Below are 17449 nucleotides of genomic sequence, written 5' to 3'. Positions count from 1 at the left end.
CTGTGGGTGCCTCTGGAGGCCTCCTCCTGGGCCTGGCAGCTGGCGGTCAGCCCCTGCCCCCCTTCTCCAATGACCCCTGACCCCACCCTGCTCAGGACGTGAGGTTAATTGCCAGGCCCTCCCCTCTGACCCCTTTGTGGGTTTTAGTTCTGTCTGGTCTCTCAGCCCCCAGGGTGTACAAAGGAGACCGGAGGCCAGGGTTTGGGGGGTTGGGGGGAGTAGTTGGGAGTGAGATAAAAACAACCCAACCTCTTTAGTGGATTAATTTAGTGATCCTCAGGGGGCTAAAAGAGCAAGAGATCAAGCCTCCATCCCGACTCCCCACACACTGCATCATGGCCCCAGAGGTTCCTATGGGATAAGGGATCTGGACATTTCCTCATCCTGGCCGCCTTGAAGCCTGGGCACAATCCCACAGCTGGCAAGGGCCTGCTGCCCAGCCTGAGGTTCAGATTTAAGCCGCCTCATGAGCCATCACTGGCAGCTCCTAAATCCCCCAAAACAGCCTGAGAAACGAAGGGGCAGACTTCCCAGGCGGTCCAGGGTGAAGAATCCACCTACCAGTGCAGGGGACATGGGTGCGATCCCTGGTCCGGGAAGACGCCACATGCCGCAGGGTAACTCAGGCCCATGAGCCACAATGGCTGCAGCCTGTGCTCTAGAGCCTGTGCTCCCCAACGAGAGAAGCCACTGCGATGAGCCCGCGCACCTCAACCAGGCAGCAGCCCTGGCTCGCCACCACTAGAGAAAGCCCGAGTGCAGCAACAAAGACCCAGCGTGGCCAACAGGAAAAATAAATTAAAAAATAACTTTTCTTTAAAAAAGAAACAAAAGGGGCTCCACCAGTGCAGGACGACCTACAGGAATCCCAGAAACCTGAATCCAGGTGATCACGTGCCTGACAGCACCAGCACCATCAAAGTTAATAACTCAGGTGAGTCCAGAAGGATAAATGTGAGCGGGATCTAGGCCCCAAGCTCACCTTATTCCTATGACACCATACGTTTAAAATAATCTTGCAAACAAGTCACAGAGTTTACCAGCCCACCCAGAGGACAGGCTTATTCCCTGTCAAGCCTGCTTGCTAGTGGGAATAAAATAAATGAAATCACTTCTGCAAACAGACCCTCCTGCCAGACTGATTAAATGCCTCTGAGTGTGTGTGTGTGTGTCCATCAGCCTCAGCTGTCTAACATTTAGACCCTCAGAGGGCAGGCTGCTAAATCGGATAGAATGATAATCCCAAGGATTTCTGCGGGGAGTCTGGGGGAGACCCAAGCCACAGACTTGCAATATGGGTTTGAATTCAAAATACCCAAACTGGTTTCATGATGACTCTAACTTGGCCCCTGCCTCCTCCATCCTCAGGCCCCATCACCACCCGGGAGAGGGACAGTGTCTGTCCCTTTAATTGCCAGGTTCCCCACCTCTTGGGGATAAACACACAGACTCTCACCCATCTTCTCCAGCCACTCCCCCCTCCCCACTCCAAAGCTGATTAATTGCAGGGTTGGGCACCCAAAACTGGCTGGACCACATTATTCCTGATGTTGGCTCCTTTCACTGGTCACTGCCTTTAAAGCCACAGTAATCAGCAGCTTTTAGCTTGTCACTCTCCTGACACTCCTTACTTAGACCAGGAAATGGCAAATGAGATGGAAAAAAGAACTTCATTATCTGTTTCGTTCTTTCCAAGAAAGGAGAGTTGGAGGATGGAGAGGAGGGCCTGGCTTCAGGAAGCCACCCCTGTGGATGATGCTCGGACCACGTGGGGATCCTGGATCACAGCCCAGGGCCCACCCGCGGCACCTCCACACACATCACTGACCCAGGCTCCTTGTGGAACACTGGGCATGCAGACCCTTCCCCCACTCCCTTGGAGACCTGCTGAATACTCACGCCTTGAAAAGGGCTCTAGGCCCAGGGAGTCCTGGAGGGCTTCAGATGCCTGGCTGCCTCTCCCCTGATGTGACCTGCACCCCATCCCAGCTGCCAGCCCAGAAAAGTCTTGTGCGAAAATTAGGAAAAGGTGCCCCCTCTGGGCAGATGTGGCCATTGCAGGGCACACAGGTCAGGGATTGGGTGCAGGCTGAATTTTAAACCCACTTCTGCCTTTGTCTTCAAGACAAGCCCTAAAACAGGTTGTTATCTACACGGTGGGGAAACTAATCCTCCCTGCTGTAGGGCACAGACCTCCAAGGGGCCTCTCAGGGTCTAGAAAGCATTATCCTATGTCTCCCAGGAGGCTGTCAACCCACCCTCAAAAAGATGTAGGGGACCCAGCAAAGAGAAGGAGCTGATGACTCCAAGATAGCCCAAACACACCTGTCTCCAGCAGTCTGGGGAGCTCCAGACCCTGGACGAGGAGGCAGCAGGAGCCAGAGAGAAGTGTTTTGTTTTTTAATTTATTTATTTGGCTGTGCCAGGTCTTAGTTGCAGTATTCATGACATTTAATCTTCATCGAAGCAGGCAAACTGTTAGTTACAGCATGTGGGATCTAGTTTCCTGATCAGAGACCAAACTCAGGTCCGCTGCATTGGGAGTGCAGAGTCTAAGCCACTGGACCACCAGGGAAGATGCTGGGCCAGTAGGTTTTATTAATCCCAAACTCTGTTTTCTGTTTGCAAGACGTTGTCCCATTTTCAAAGCACGTGTGCTTCAAGGATCTTGTCTGAACCCCTCAAACCGGGATGTGGGGAACCAGGGCAGGAGCACAATGTCCATTTTACAGATGTAGCCCAGAGGCTCACAGGATGAGACTCACACATCTGACAAGGCTAGGAGCCAGCTCTGGTTTCAGAAGGTCCTGGAGCCCCTTGGGCAGGAGGGGCAGCTAATCCAGCCACCAGGGTCTCGGAGTCCTCCTAAAAGAAGTGACCTCTAAGCCCAGTGAGTGCCCAGGAGCAGTCCAGGCCAAGAAGGAAGAATGGAGTTCTGGCCAGAAGCAGCGATGCCGAGGCTCCCCGCAGCTCAGGGTGGCTGGAACAGGGGCACATGGAGGGAGGGCGAGGCAGCTCCTGAGAGGAACCGCCCCTGTGAGCACTGCAGGGGAGTCTGGACTTCTGGGGGCGAGAGGGATGTGGGCACAGCTGAGCTCAGAGAATGGGAGGGGAGGAGAGGGAGGTGGTGTTTAGAAGGGAAGAGAGGGGGGTGGCGAGGGGCCAGGTTAGCAGGAGCACCCAACTCTGGGGTGCAGAAAGTCTGGGTGTGTTAGGGGAAGGGGTCCTCTTTTTTAATTCAAACAGAGACACCGGGTTAGCTCTAGTGCTGCAGGGAACCTCATGAGCGTTTGAACCTGACACCCTGTCCTAGGGAAAAGTTGCGCCCAGTCTCCTTTTTTTAATTTTTTAATTAATTTATTTGGCTGCATCCAGTCTTAGTTGTGACATGTGGGATCTCCGTTTTGTCAGGCGGAATCTTTCATTGTGGGGCATAGACTCTCTAGTTGCGGCACATGGGCTCAGGAGTTGCAGGGCTTAATTCCTCTGAGGCATGTGGGATCTTAGTTTCCTGATCGAGGGTTGAACCCGCATCCCCTGCATTGCAAGGCAGATTCTTAACCACTGCAGCACCAGGGAACTCCTGCCCCCAGTCTCCTGATAGCCTCCTCTAGACTCTGAGCCCTCTTGGGTCTGGTGACCCCATTTGGGACAAGGAAGGGATCCCCTGGTGGCTCTCCCTGAAACTTTCCCCCCAAGAACCAAGAGCCCTGAGTGCCTGTAGTCTCATGTCGGAACCCACAAAATTCCCTTCCCTTATCTAGGCCTCAGTTTCCTCATCTGTCAAATGGACCACTGTTCTTCCTCCTCCTCTACACCCATCAGCAGTCCAGCGACAGGGCTCCCTGCTGCCTGGATCTCTTAATTCCCCACACCCAGGGGGCCTATGAATGCAGGAAACACCATGTGAAGAGCAAGAACCTGCACTACCTCGCCCCTAAACCCCTCTTTCTGCCTCAGCTGGCTCAGCTGGGGTCAGGGCCTCTTTGGGGCTGGCACCTCCACTCATCGGGGGGTAGCTCTTGGTCCTCCCACACCTGACAGGCCCCCTTCTCCTCCAAGGGGCAGCCAGCAGCTGGGGGTGTCCCTGGCCACCTGCCTCTCTCCTTCCCCGCCTCATCCCCACAGCTGTGGCTACACTCCCACCTCAGCCCTGGGCTTCTGCCAACGCTGAATTCATGTGACATCTCAGGGGCTCCTGGGGCAGACAGATGGAAGGGGAGGTGCTCCAGGCCCCCACCCCCGTTCTCCCGGGATGCTCCTCTGCCCTCATTTGCAGGCCCCCAGGCAGGCAGGACAGTCCTTGGGCTGAACTGATGGCAGGACCTCAGAGAGGGGCCAGGTGTGTGATGGGGCCACAGGACTGGGCTGGCAGAGGGAGGTCTGGCGTAACACAGGGGCCCCTGCTTGGCCTCAACAATCTCTGGGAGTGTCGGTGACCAAAGAGCCCAGAGCAGGAGAGAGCTGGAGCAGGTGATCCTAGCAGACCTCATGGATGGTCAGAGCTTGAGCAGACCTGACTTGACTCTCTGCTTTTCCACTTCCTAGCTGTGTGACCTTGGACAAGTAATTCTTCTCAGTTCCCTGGTGCAAAATATTAAAAGGAAATAGTGATCTCTATTCTAAAGGGTTGCTATCATGCAATAGAACTAATATTTCATAGGTGCTCAATAAATGGCATCATGATTCTTTTTCTTTTTAAATTATTTATATTTTTGGTTGTGCTAGGTCTTTATTGCTGCACTCGGGCTTTCTCTAGTTACGGAGAGAGGGGGCTACTCTCCAGTTATGGTGTGCAGGCTTCTCAGTGCGGCAGCTTCTCTTGAGCACAGGTTCTAGGTGCACGGGCTTCAGGAGTTGCAGCACTCTGGCTCAGTAGTTGTGGCTCATGGGCTTAGTTGCTCTGAGGCACGTGGAATCTTCCCAGATTAGAGATCGAACCCGTGTCCCTTGCATTGGCAGGCAGATTTCTTACCCACTGTGCCAGCAAGGAAGTCCCAGGATGACTCTTTTTATTCCCATGGACGAGTGGAGCCACATGCTACTTTAGTGCACTGGGCTTTGTGACCTTGCGTAAATTGCTTCCCTTCTCTGGGCCGTCCATAAAATGAGAGGCTCGGAGAAGAAACCCAGGGCCTCCTTCTGGTATGAGCTTTACAGTTTGTGGGCATTCTGGATTCATTAGGGGGAGGCTATGCAGACTGCATCAGTCATGAGCTTCAAGTCCTGGGTCCCTGGGGAGATTTGGAGGTGGGAGGAGAGAGTGGAGGAGAGGAGGAGAAGAGGAAAAGAGTGGGAGACAGGGGATGAGGAAGAGGGGTGGGAAGGGGGAAAGAAAAGGGAGAGGAAGAAAGGCATGAGAAGCAGGGGGAAAGAAAGACGGGAGAGTAGAAGGAGGGCAGAGGAAGGAGGAGGGAGGGGGACAGGGGAATGAGAAGGAAGTTTCAGCTGGGCTGCTCCCTTCTCCTCAGAGGAGACCAAGAATGAGTTAGTTCCCAGTGTACCTGAAAGGTTTCCAGCTTGTGGGAGGTGGGGCAGGGTGGGTTCTTCCTAGAGGCTGATGCCCAGAGTCTGGTCCCTGGGGCTGGGGAGGCCCTTCTGGATTCCAGTAATAAACCATGAGTCACTGCCTACCCTGGCCTAGAGGAAAGCAGGTGAGATGAGATGGTTGGATGGCATCACCGACTTGAAGGACATGAGTTTGGGCAAGCTACGGGAGTTGGTGATGGACAGGGAAGCCTGGCGTGCTGCAGTCCACGGGGTCGCAAAGAGTCAGACACGACTGAGCAACTGAACTAAGAGCCACTGGCCCATAGGCAAGCTATTATTTCCTCCAGAGTGTGCTCAGGACGTGCACATGTGCACAGGGTGATCCTTTCTTTGGAGGCCAGGGGGCAGACCGAGAGACAACAAATCAAACAAAGGTAAAGAGCTTTTCTGACTCTTTCCTAGAAGGAGAACCTTCCCACTAGGCAAAGGTGGCCACTCCCAGAAGATAGCTGAGACTGGGCAGTCTAGGCAGATAGGGGCCCGAAGCAGCCAGTCCCAGATCAGGCTCTTTGGCCATGGCCATGTGCTTCCTACCCTGCTTGGCATTCCTGCTCGCTTTCCTGAATTGCGATTAAACTCAGATGGTAAAGAATCTTTCTGCAATGCAGGAGACCCCGTTTCTATCCCTGGGTCAGGAAGATCCCCTGGAGAAGTGATAGGCTACCCACTCCAGTATTCTTGCCTGGAGAATCCCATGGACAGAGGAGCCTGGCGGGCTACGGTCCAAGGGGTCACAAAGAATTGGACATCACTGGGTGACTAACAGTTTAAGGATGAGAGACCCATGGCCTTAAATGTCACTTTTGAGCTGTGAGTCCTTGAGAAAGTCACTTCCTTCTTGCAGGCTTAGTTGTCTGCAGGAAAGGGTACCAATGGGAGCACTGAACACCATACTGTGGGGCCAGGCTCAGTCTACCAGCGCTTAAAGGGCTAAGGAGCGGGTGGAGGCTGAGGTCACGATCTCCTGGAGTCCTTTTCCTTTCTTCACTCTGTTCCTCCTCTGGCCCAGGGCAGCCGTGAGTGTGTTCATGGTGGGTGCAGGGCCCCACAAACAGGCACTCTGCCCACTTCCCTACCCCACCCCACTTTCCAGATGCCCCTCCGGGCGGCCCACACCCAGTGCGTCCTTGGCTGCCTGCATCTCAGCAAAACTCCAAAAATGCTTTGCAGCAGGGGAACGGAGAAAGAAGCATCTTCCTGGAACCTCCCCCAGCGTTTAGCACAGGAACTGGTTATGTTGTGTGTCCAGATATGAGCCCTGGAGGAGCAGGGAGCCCCTGGCTGGTGTGAATGGTGGGGACTTGGGGAGGGGCGGCGGGGAGCTGATGCAGGCTAGATGGATGAACAGGTCTTGGACCCAGAAATAGAAGGTCTGGGTCTCCGGCTGACTCACGAGAGCCTGGGAAACCCTCTTCCTGCTGGGCCACAGGCAGGGGTGGGAAGTCAGGGCCCACAGGGGCTTTGTACCCTATACAATCGCAGCCACTCTTCTGGATAAAGGGGCAAACAAAGGGGCCTTCGGAAGTGGCCACGCTGCTCAGCACCCAGGGAGGCCCCAGGAAGCCAGCTCTCACTTGCCACCCACCCAGGCATCCTCCCCGCATCCCACCACCCCACCCCGGGGGCCAGCTGGGCCCCAGCCCCTTAAAGCCTGGGCAGCTGTGCTGGGAGGAACACCCCCCACACTCTCTGGCCAGGGAGCCTGGAAAGTACCAGAAGAGTCCCCACCAGGAGTGAGTGGGGGAGCTGAAATGCTGCCTTCTTATCTTATCTAGGACACTGACTGGAACTGGTGACTGATGAGGGTTGAGAGTGCGCTTCAGAAAGGCCTTTAGGCCACTGATGAGGGATGGACCCCCCGAGGGGATGCTGGTTTGCAAACAGGAGACTTAGAGATAGCCCCTCTTCTGAGCCATCCTCCCCTCTAGTCAGTCACATCTGTAAGGGCCATGTCCTTAGCCAACTGAGTTCTCATAGAGGAATATCATGCTGGGGTTCTGGGACTATGGGAAGCACAGCGCAAGTGCGCGGATTCAAGACGCAGCATGCCGAGGCTCTGTAGCTCTGGCTTTGTGATCTCAGTGGGCTTCATAACCCATCTCTAAACAGAAATACTGCTTGTAGGCTGTAATGTGCATTATATGAGATGATGGGTATCAGGCCCCAACACATAGAATATGCTCTATAAATGGCAGCTAATATTTCTTAGGCCCTGTTTGAATGTGGAATGGTTCTGAGTTCTAAAAGAGTTGTATCCAATTTTTTGGAAGTTTTTTTTTTCCTTTTGATTCAATATACCGAGAAAGAAATGGGAAGTTGAGATAAGTTTTCAGAGTGCTTTGGGTTGTGTGTTAAATAGCCATTCGTTCTGGAACACAGAACAGGATTGTAATAAAAGGACATGGACCAGTAAAAAAAAAAAATACAAAAAACAGCAAAAGTAGTGCTCAGACTAAGGCTTCCAATGATCTTAAAACAAATGTTGTATATCTGGGTGAAAGTGATAGGGTTCCTTCTACAGTATTCACCTGGCCTTTAAAAAATTTTTATTTTTAATTGGAGGATAATTGCTTTACAATGTTGTATTGGTTTCTGTTATGCAACAACATGAATCAGCCGTGGGTATACACATGTCTGCTCCCTCTTGAGCCTCCCTCCCACCTCCCACCCATCCCATCCCTCTAGGCTGTCACAGAGCAACAGTTTGAGCTCCCCGAGTCATCCAGCACACTCCTATTGGCTATCTATTTTACATATGGTAGTGTGTACATTTCCATGCTGCTGCTGCTAAGTCACTTCAGTCGTGTCTGACTCTGTGCGACCCCATAGATGGCAGCCCACCAGGCTCCCCGTCCCTGGGATCTAGGCAAGAACACTGGAGTGGGTTGCCATTTCCCATTTCCCTGCTGCCGTCTCCATTCATCCCATCCTCTCCCTCCCCTCGTTGTGTCCACGAGTCTTTCTCTGTGTCTGTGTCTCTGTTGCTGCCCTGCAGATAGGTTCATCAGTACCATCTTTCTAGATTCTTTGTCTTTTGTTGAGGTGCACGGACTCTCTAGTTGTGGTGCACAGGTTCAGTAGTTACAGCACAAGGGTTTAGCGGCTCCATGGCAGGTAAAATCTTAGTTCCCCACCCAGGGATCAAACTCACGTCCCCTGCCTTGCAGGGTGAATTCGTAACCGTTTGGACCACCAGGGAAGTTCAGAGCCACCTGTTTTTTAGTTGATGGAAGACACTGCATCAGCTTTGCTCACTCCCCAAAGGCAGAGCTCCCAGTAAAGCTGTCTCCACCGAGGGCCCAGGATCCACACAAGCCATCCTGTGGATGGTGCAGTGTCTCCCCCGTCTGGAAATGGGTTTCCCAAATCAAGAGTGCACATAGAACTGCCCTTCACAGAGCTCTGGATTCACGAAGGATTTCAGTGGCTTCTCGCTAGCTTGGGAGTTCGCAGGCAGAATTTCAGAGTGGTGCCAGACAATGCTGATGGGAACGGGGCACCAGGAGCATCGGAGAGGCCCTATGGCCCGGCTGTTTGGGGTCCACACATACCCTCAGCCCCAAGTCAGGCCATCTTGTGGCTCTGAGGGTGGTTCTGAATCCACAACAGTGGATTCCCAGTCGAGCGCTTGAATGACAACCAGAAGTTCCAGCCCACTCCCCCAAGTCTCTCTCCCTCAGAACTAGGTGTTGGTGGCCTAAGGTGGGCACCCCTAGGTCCCGGTGTACCCTGGGAGCAGGGAGGCCACTGGGCCCCCAAGAGTAGGGGAGGGAAGGCCCTGTTAGCCCCTGTGAGGATGGGACAATGCCCCCCTTTCCCGGCAGCTGGCAGAGCTGCCAGGCCCTGAGCTTCTGAATGCCCATTGCAGCCAGACACTGGACTCTGTTTCCCAGGCAGCCCCGTGCCAGGCCTGCCACCTCCCAGAGAGAAGGAGCCTTTCTTCCCTGTTGGCCAAAGCAAAGGCTCCCAAAACAGCATCAGCGGCAAGGGGCTGACCTCTGTTCAGAAAGCCGGGGCTTCCCATCCCCCCACCTTGGGAACCTCAGAGCTGCAAAGGGAAGTGAGCCCCCACCTTTGTGCTCCCTCCTGACTCTAAAGCTACGGGATCCCCAGGCCCCCCTGGCTCACCGCCTCTAGCCCCCACCCACCCCTACCTATTCATCAGGGCTCTGAAGGCCTTTCACAAGGCTCATCCTGTTGGCCTTGAAAGGGGCTTGCATTGAAGCGTGCTCAGGGCTGTGTTTAGAGGGAGAGATTCCAACTGGAGCTACTGTGCCTGCTTTGAAGGTGCTTCTTAAGTTGTTTCAGTCTCGTCTGACTCTTTGCCACCCCATGGACTGTAGCCCGCCAGACTCCTCTGTTCATGGAATTTTCCAGGCAAGAATATTGGAGTGAGTTGCCATTTTCTTCTCCAGGGGATCTTCCAGACCCAGGGATCGAACCTGTCTCTTATGTCTCCTGCATTGGCAGGTGGGCTGTTTACGACAAGTGCCACCTGGGAAGCTGTGAAAGTAGTGGAGCGCAGACCTAGCAGGTGGCAGTGACCATGGGCCCCGGGGAGGGGCATGGAGTGGGTCTCCAGACCCAAGACTGCTGTCCCCTGTGGCTCCCAGACTATTTTCTCTAAGGACTCATGCCCCAGCTCCATGTAAGGGGTGGACCGAGGTGACCTGCAGAGGGCTCGGTCACTGCCAGGGTTTGCCGTCCACTCCTGACAGCCCAACTTGGATCCATGGATGAGCAAGTGCAGGGCTAGCGGGAACTGTGGAAGGATTGGCAGTCACTAGGTATAGACTGCTGCTGCTGCTGCTAAGTCGCTTCAGTCATGTCCGACTCTGTGCGACCCCATAGACGGCAGCCCACCAGACTCCGCCGTCCCTGGGATTCTCCAGGCAAGAACATTTCCTTCTCCAATGCATGAAAGTGAAAAGTGAAAGTGAAGTCGCTTAGTCGTATCCGACTCTTTGTGACCCCATGGACTGCAGCCTACCAAGCTCCTCTGTCCATGGGATTTTACAGGCAAGAGTATTGGAGTGGGGTGCCATTGCCTTCTCTGAGGTATAGACAGTCTCAGACAAAATGTCAGAGACTTTTTGGTGTGGCTTTTTAGGAAAACCAGGCTGTGGGGTGCCCTCCCCCATCAGTGCAACTCTGGGGGAACCCTGAGCTGGAAAACTAGGGGCCACCAACAGCCTTCTCTATGAGCGCATCCACCAACAGCCTTCTCTATGAGCGTATCCACTGTGGCACCCCCGCCCGCACCCCCAGGCCAGGGAGAAGGAGCAGAGATGGAGGCAGCCACCGTGTGGCTACCACACATGTGACACACAGGTGCAGAGATACCAAGACCTCACCATCGACAGAACCCTGGAGACACAAAGGTGAGAACCCACAAACAAGCACGCAGTGTGTAACAGTTGTTGGATCTTCATCAGAGGCACTGTGATGGGTGCCTGATCATTTCATTGTGGACAGACACACAGACATACACACAAAGAGACATAAATAGACACATGCTGGAAACCTAAAGACAAACACTTACGGACTCAGACACAAAAGAGGGACAAACACACCTTGGACCCACAAAGATAAACACCCCAGTGGTGTCCCAAGGGATCCAGCCTGGGGGCAGCCAAATACCTTGTCTGCAGAGAACTTGAAAACAATAGTAAAAACACACCTTCAGGTCTGCTTTTTCCCACCTTGCACTGGCAATTCTTTAACCATGTCAGTGATAAAATATTCCTTTCCCCTCCCCAACTTATTTTGCTAATTCTAACCTGTTGGATTTTTTTCAGGTGATTTTTGTTGTGGTAAAATATACAAACAACTGTGTAAAAAAAAACAACTGTAGTGCTGGAGAAGACTCTTGAGAGTCCCTTGGACTGCAAGGAGATCCAACCCGTCCATTCTGAAGGAGATCAGTCCTGAACATTCACTGGAAGGACTGATGCTGAAGCTGAAACTCCAATACTTTGGCCACCTGATGTGAAGAACTGACTCCTTGGAAAAGACCCTGATGCTGGGAAAAATTGAAGTCTGGAGGAGAACGCTGGGGACGACGGAGGATGAGATGGTTGGATGGTATCACTGACTCGAAGGACATGAGTTTGAGCCAGCTCTGGGAGTTGGTGATAGACAGGGAGGCCTGGTGTGCTGCAGTCCATGGGGTCGCAAAGAGTCGGACACGATTGAGGACTGAACTGAAAATATACAAAACATACAATGACCATTTGTTGTTTTTTATCGTGACTATTTTAACCATTTTTAAGCAAACACTTCAATGGCATTAAGTACACTCACAACGTTGTATAACCATCACCACTATTTCCAGAAGTTCTTCATCATCCCCATCAGAAACCTTGCACCCATTAAACAACTTCCATTCCCCCTCCCCCAGCCCCTGATATTCTCTTTCCACTTCCTGTTCCTATGAATTGCCCATTCTCAGTTTCTCATATAAGTGGAATCATGTAACATGCATCCTTTCGTGTCTTAACCTGTTGGCTCTTATAATAAATATGTAGGCTTCAAGTTGGGCTTCCCTGGTGGCTCAGCAGTAAAGCATCTGCCTGCAATGCAGAAGACCCGGGTTCAATTCCTGGATTGGGAAGATCCCTTGGAGGAGGGCAAGGCAACCCCCTCCGGTATTCTTGCCTGGAGAATCCCATGGACAGAGGAGCCTGGCAGGCTGCAGTCCATGGGGTGGCACAGAGTTAGACATGACTGAAGTGACTAAGCAGCAGCAGCAGCAGCAAGCTTCAAGTCAGCACATTTTTATTAACTAATTCTGTGTTCTATATGGAAGCTAATCCCAACAAGTCCCAGACCCACACCACACAGTTGACCCCGAACTCGGTTCTGGTGTTTGGAATCAACTGTTTTTTTTTTTTTTGGAATCAACTGTTTTCAGGTGCAGTTCCTGTCTCCAAGCCCTAGGCTCTGTGATGGCGAAGTTGTAGAAACAGATTTGAATTTCTTCTTTTTATTAGCATGTAAAACAATGAATCAAAATGTGAGTTGTGAGACCATAATAGTTTCATTAGGAAAGTGTGAATTTTTTATTTTATGGGAAATATTTCACTGAATTTGAACAGTCTGTTTAGAATTAAGGTTTCTTCTTTTAAAATTGTTAGTCTTTTATTCTGATTTAATTCTAAGGTAATTGTATTCATTATTGAGGTAGACCAATATATAGGTATATATTCCCCCCTTTTAAAAAATATAAGAAGTATGTATCCACTTTTCCCTTTTTGTACTATAATGATTATTGCATTTTTAATTTTATTTTTGAAATGACATGAATTTATATACAAAATTCAGTCAAAAGAAAAATTTGGCTGCTTGCCATTTATTCATTGTTATTCATTTCATGGTCGTTACTGCTCCTAATTTTGTTTTATAGAGGAGGAGTGGTGTTAAGTATCGGCTCAGCCTATATGCTAGCTACACCCTGAAACAGACAACTACACCATACACGTATTGTCCCTCTCTCCTCTCTCTCTCTCTCCTTCCCTCTCTGCTAAGTGCCCAAAGATCATGCAGTACACAGATCTCCTTAGCGGACAGCAAACCCCATAATGGAAAGGTGGGTCACTTGCCCCCTCCTCGGTTTGGCCCAGGTTGAGCGCTGCCTTTGGGCAAGGTGGGGTCTGGAGTGGATGGGCGAAAGAGCGCCTCTGACTTGGACTGGAGAGGACGCCTGAAGCCAGGGAAACCCCCGCCCCTAGCCCCAAGGTCCCATTCCTGCTGCACTTCCGAGGTCTACCACGAGGTGCCGCTGTAGCAAAGCGATCCCCACCTATCCGCCCCTTCCGAACCCACTGGGCTACGCTTGCGGAGGGAGCACCCTCTCTGTGCCAGCCTCGTGCCCGGATCTCGGGGTTCCGGATGAGTAAGGTACCGCCTCTTGTCCCGGAGCATCGCACAACCTGGCGGGGGAGACTCACAAGGAAGCGGTGACAGTGCCAGTGGCGGGCGCTGTCTGCTCACATAGGCAGGAGCGACATCACCAGTCAGAGCTTGCCAGTGTAACCAGGGAAACTGAAGCCTGGGGAATAGCAGGAAGAGCCAGGGGCAGGGGAAGGGTGCCCCGAGTGGAGGCAGAGGTGTGCACCGGCCTGGAGGTGATCGAGGGCATAGGGGCGCGGTCAGCAGAGGATTGGTCACTGAATAGTTTTCAGTTCAGTTCACTTCAGTTCAGTCGCTCAGTCGTGTCCGAGTCTTTGGAAACCCCATGGACTGCAGCACGCCAAGCCTCCCTGTCCATCACCAACTCCCAGAGTTTACCTAAACTCATGTCCATCGAGTCAGTGGTGCCATCCAACCATCTCATCCTCTGTTGTCCCCTTCTCCTCCCACAGTCAATCTTTCCCAGCATCGGGGTTTTTTCAAATGAGGCAGTTCTTCACATCAGGTGGCCAAAGTATTGGAGTTTCAGCATCAGCATCAGTCTTTCCAATGAATATTTAGGACTGATTTCCTTTAGGATGGACTGGTTGGATCTCCTTGCAGTCCAAGGAACTCAAGAGTCTTCTGCAACACCACAGTGCTTTTAATCCCAGCCTAAAGAGTTTGGGCTTTATCAGGTAGGACTCTAGGAAGTCACAAAAAGGTCCAGTTGGAGGTGCACTTAGAAAAGTATCCTGCTGTTATTTGTATTTTTTTTTTTAAGAAAAGAAGCAGCTTCAAATATAAAGAATATGCACACATACACTCCTGAGTATTCACAGAGTTTATCCAAAAGATACACAACAATGATAGACATTAGTTTCTTCTGGGAGTAAGACTGGGGGCTGGGCACAGGGGTGGGATGGAAATCTTCTCTGTGTGTATTAGTATTGAATTTTGAGCCATGTAAATGAATCACTTTTCTGAAAAATAAAAATTATTAAATTGAAGATTGTAAAGTCTTTATAATTAAAAACAGATCATGGGGCTTCCCTGGTGGCTCAGCGGTGAAGAATCCACTTGCCAGTGAAGGAGACCCAGGTTTAATCCCTGGTCTGGGAAGATCCCACATGCCTTGGAGCAACTAAGCCTGTGCACCACAACTATTGAGCCAATGCTCTAGAGCCCAGGAACTGCAAATACTGAAGCTCCTACTGAAGCTCCTGGGCTTCAGTAGCTGCCTAGAGTCCATGCCCGGCAATAAGAGAAGCCACTCCAATGAGAAGCCTTAGCACCACAACCTCAATGCCTGGAAAATCCCATGGACGGAGGAGCCTGGTGGGCTGCGGTCCATGGGGTCGAGAAGAGTCGGAGACAACTGAGCAACTTCACTTTCACTTTTCACTTTCATGCATTGGAGAAGGAAATGGCAACCCACTCCAGTATTCTTGCCTGGAGAATCCCAGGGACGGAGGAGCCTGGTGGGCTGGCGTCTATGGGGTCGCACAGAGTCAGACACGACTGAAGCGACGCAGCAGCAGCAGCAGCAGCACCACAACTAGAGAGTTGCCCCCTGCTCGCCACAACTGGAGAAAAGCTCAAACAACTGGAGACCCAGCACAACCAAAATTAATTAATTGATTTTTTAAAAGATCACTTTGGCTGTGTTGAGTAGGACAAGTTAGAGACAGACTGAAGGCAGAGAGAATGGCAGAAGACTCTGCACTGGGCCTGATGAGACATGGAGGAGGCCTGGGCCAGGCTGGGGTGCTGGGGCTGGGAGTGAGTGCAACACTGGGGGTCTCCAGCTTGGCAACAGGCACAGAGTTTATCAGCTTTTATGTAGCTACAAAAAAAAGGGGGGACATGAAAAGAATATACTGCTTTTTTTTTTTAAAGTCTTTATCGAACGTGTTATAATACAGCTTTTTTTTTTTTTTTTTTTATGTTTTGGTTTTCTGACCACGAGTCTTATTGAATCTCAGCCCCATGACCAGGGATCGAACTCATACGTCCTGCATTAGAAGGTGAAGTCTTAACCACTGGACCAGCAGGATAACCCCCAAAGTATTGCTTTTTAAAAGAAAACTACAACATCCCACAGAGAAGGCAATGGCACCCCCTCCAGTACTCTTGCCTGGAAAATCACATGGACGGAGGAACCTGGTAGGCTGCCGTCCATGGGGCCGCTAAGAGTCGGACACGACTGAGCGACTTCACTTTCACTTTTCACTTTCATGCACTGGAGAAGGAAATGGGAACCCACTCCAGTGTTCTTGCCTGGAGAATCCCAGGGACGGGGCAGCCTGGTGGGCTGCCGTCTATGGGGTCACACAGAGTCGGACATGACTGAGGTGACTTAGCAGCACAACATCCAAATGAACAAATGTTTAGGTGTCTGTAGAATGGAACTAGTGCCAACCAGCCAATTTACTCATAAAATAAATTATATTCAATGTGAGTGCATGTTAATAGGTTTGATAAGTTGGGGGAAGGGATGCCCAATGGGAGCCATGTGGGACCTGCCTCCGTTCCATACTTCCAGGGTATGCAGTTAGCTGCAGCACTGGGACCAACCTCGGCTCCTCGGCCTCCCAGTCCTCTATGGCCTCCCCTTGACGGTATTGATGCCCTGCACGAAGCTGTTAGTCGCTCAATGGTGTCCGACTCTTTGTGACCCCATGGATTGTAGCCTGCCAGGCTGCTCTGTCCATGGAATCCTCCAGGCAAGAACACTGGAGTAGGTTGTCTTTTCCTTCTCCAGGGGATCTTCCTCATCCAGGGATTGAACCCAGGTCTCCTGCATTACAGGTGGATTCTTTACCATCTGAGCCACCAGGGAAGCCCTAGAATGTCTCTGAACAGATACAAAGGAAACTGGTGTCAGTAGTCGCCACTGGAGTGGGGAACCAAGGGCTGGGGAACCAGGTAGGAAACTCACCTTTTCTGTCTACCCTTTGTACAGATGGTATATTTTACAATGTGCTTAAAAAAAATCAGGAAGAAAACATAACATCCTAGATAAACATCCAAGATACCTTGTTATCCGAAGTGATAAATTTAGATTTCAAAATCTTAGGTACAATATGACCCCTATTTTTGTAGAGAAAAATGTACATTGTATCTCAATGTACAGCAAAGTGTTGCACTGTGCTATTTTAGCTTAGTTTTATTTGACATTCTCCTGATAAAAATTCAAACAGTAGAAAAGGGGATAAATATAAAAATATACCTCCCCCTCCTGCTTCCCTCAGTTCAGCTCCCTGTTGCCTCTGCTCAGCTCATCTTACCAAAAGCATTAACAGTTATTAAGTCTGGGGGCAGGACTGCAGGGGATATTTTCTTTTTTTGTGCTTTTCTGAAAGTTCCAATGTTTCTCAATAAGCATATATGCTGCTAAATCGCTTCAGTCACGTCTGACTCTATGTGGACTGTAGCCTGCCTGGCTCCTCTGTCCACGGGGATTTTCTAAGCAAGAATACTAGAATGGGTCACCATGCCCTCCTCCACGGGATGTTCTCCATCCACGGATTGAACCCACGTCTCTTATGTCTCCTGAATTGGCAGGCGAGTTCTTTACCACTAGTACCACCTGGGAAGCCCCAAGCATATATATTACTACGGAAATAAGAAAAAATACATACATTTTTAAAGTGCTCAGAATTAAGTGAGGCCTGTCTGGGACTTCGCTGGTGGTCCAGTGGCTAAGGCTCCAAGCCCGCAAAGAAGGGGGCTCGGGGTCCATGCCTAGTCAGGGAACTAGATCCCACGTGCTACAAGGAAGATGGAAGACCCCACATGCCACAACTAAGGGTTTGTTTTCACATGCCCCACTGAAGACTCCTCATGCTGAAACTAAAAGACTTCACGTGCTGCAACTGAGACCCAGTGTAGCCACAAAAATAAAGAAAAAATTTTTAATAACAATAATATAATTTTTTCAAAGTGAAGTCTTCCTTCCTTCCTTCCTTCTTTCTTCCTTCCCTCCCTTTCTCAACTCTGGAGAAAC

At 51.1% G+C, this 17449-nt stretch overlaps 1 long non-coding RNA gene across 1 annotated transcript in view; it reads right to left on the bottom strand.

Annotated features, from left to right (window-relative positions):
* Positions 1–8003: 8003 nt before the first annotated feature.
* The window catches only part of LOC132343339 (uncharacterized), a 35365-nt gene continuing 25919 nt past the window's right edge, over positions 8004–17449 (bottom strand). Inside the window, exon 2 of the long non-coding RNA XR_009492107.1 lies at positions 8004–11753. This is a non-coding gene — a long non-coding RNA (uncharacterized lncRNA). The remainder of the gene's footprint in view (positions 11754–17449) is intronic.

The sequence above is a fragment of the Bos taurus genome, chromosome 21 (genome assembly GCF_002263795.3).
Source record: "Bos taurus isolate L1 Dominette 01449 registration number 42190680 breed Hereford chromosome 21, ARS-UCD2.0, whole genome shotgun sequence".
NCBI classification, from domain to species: Eukaryota; Metazoa; Chordata; class Mammalia; order Artiodactyla; family Bovidae; genus Bos; species Bos taurus.
The sequence above is the reverse complement of the archived record's forward strand: the minus strand, read 5'-3'. Positions and strand labels throughout refer to the sequence as shown.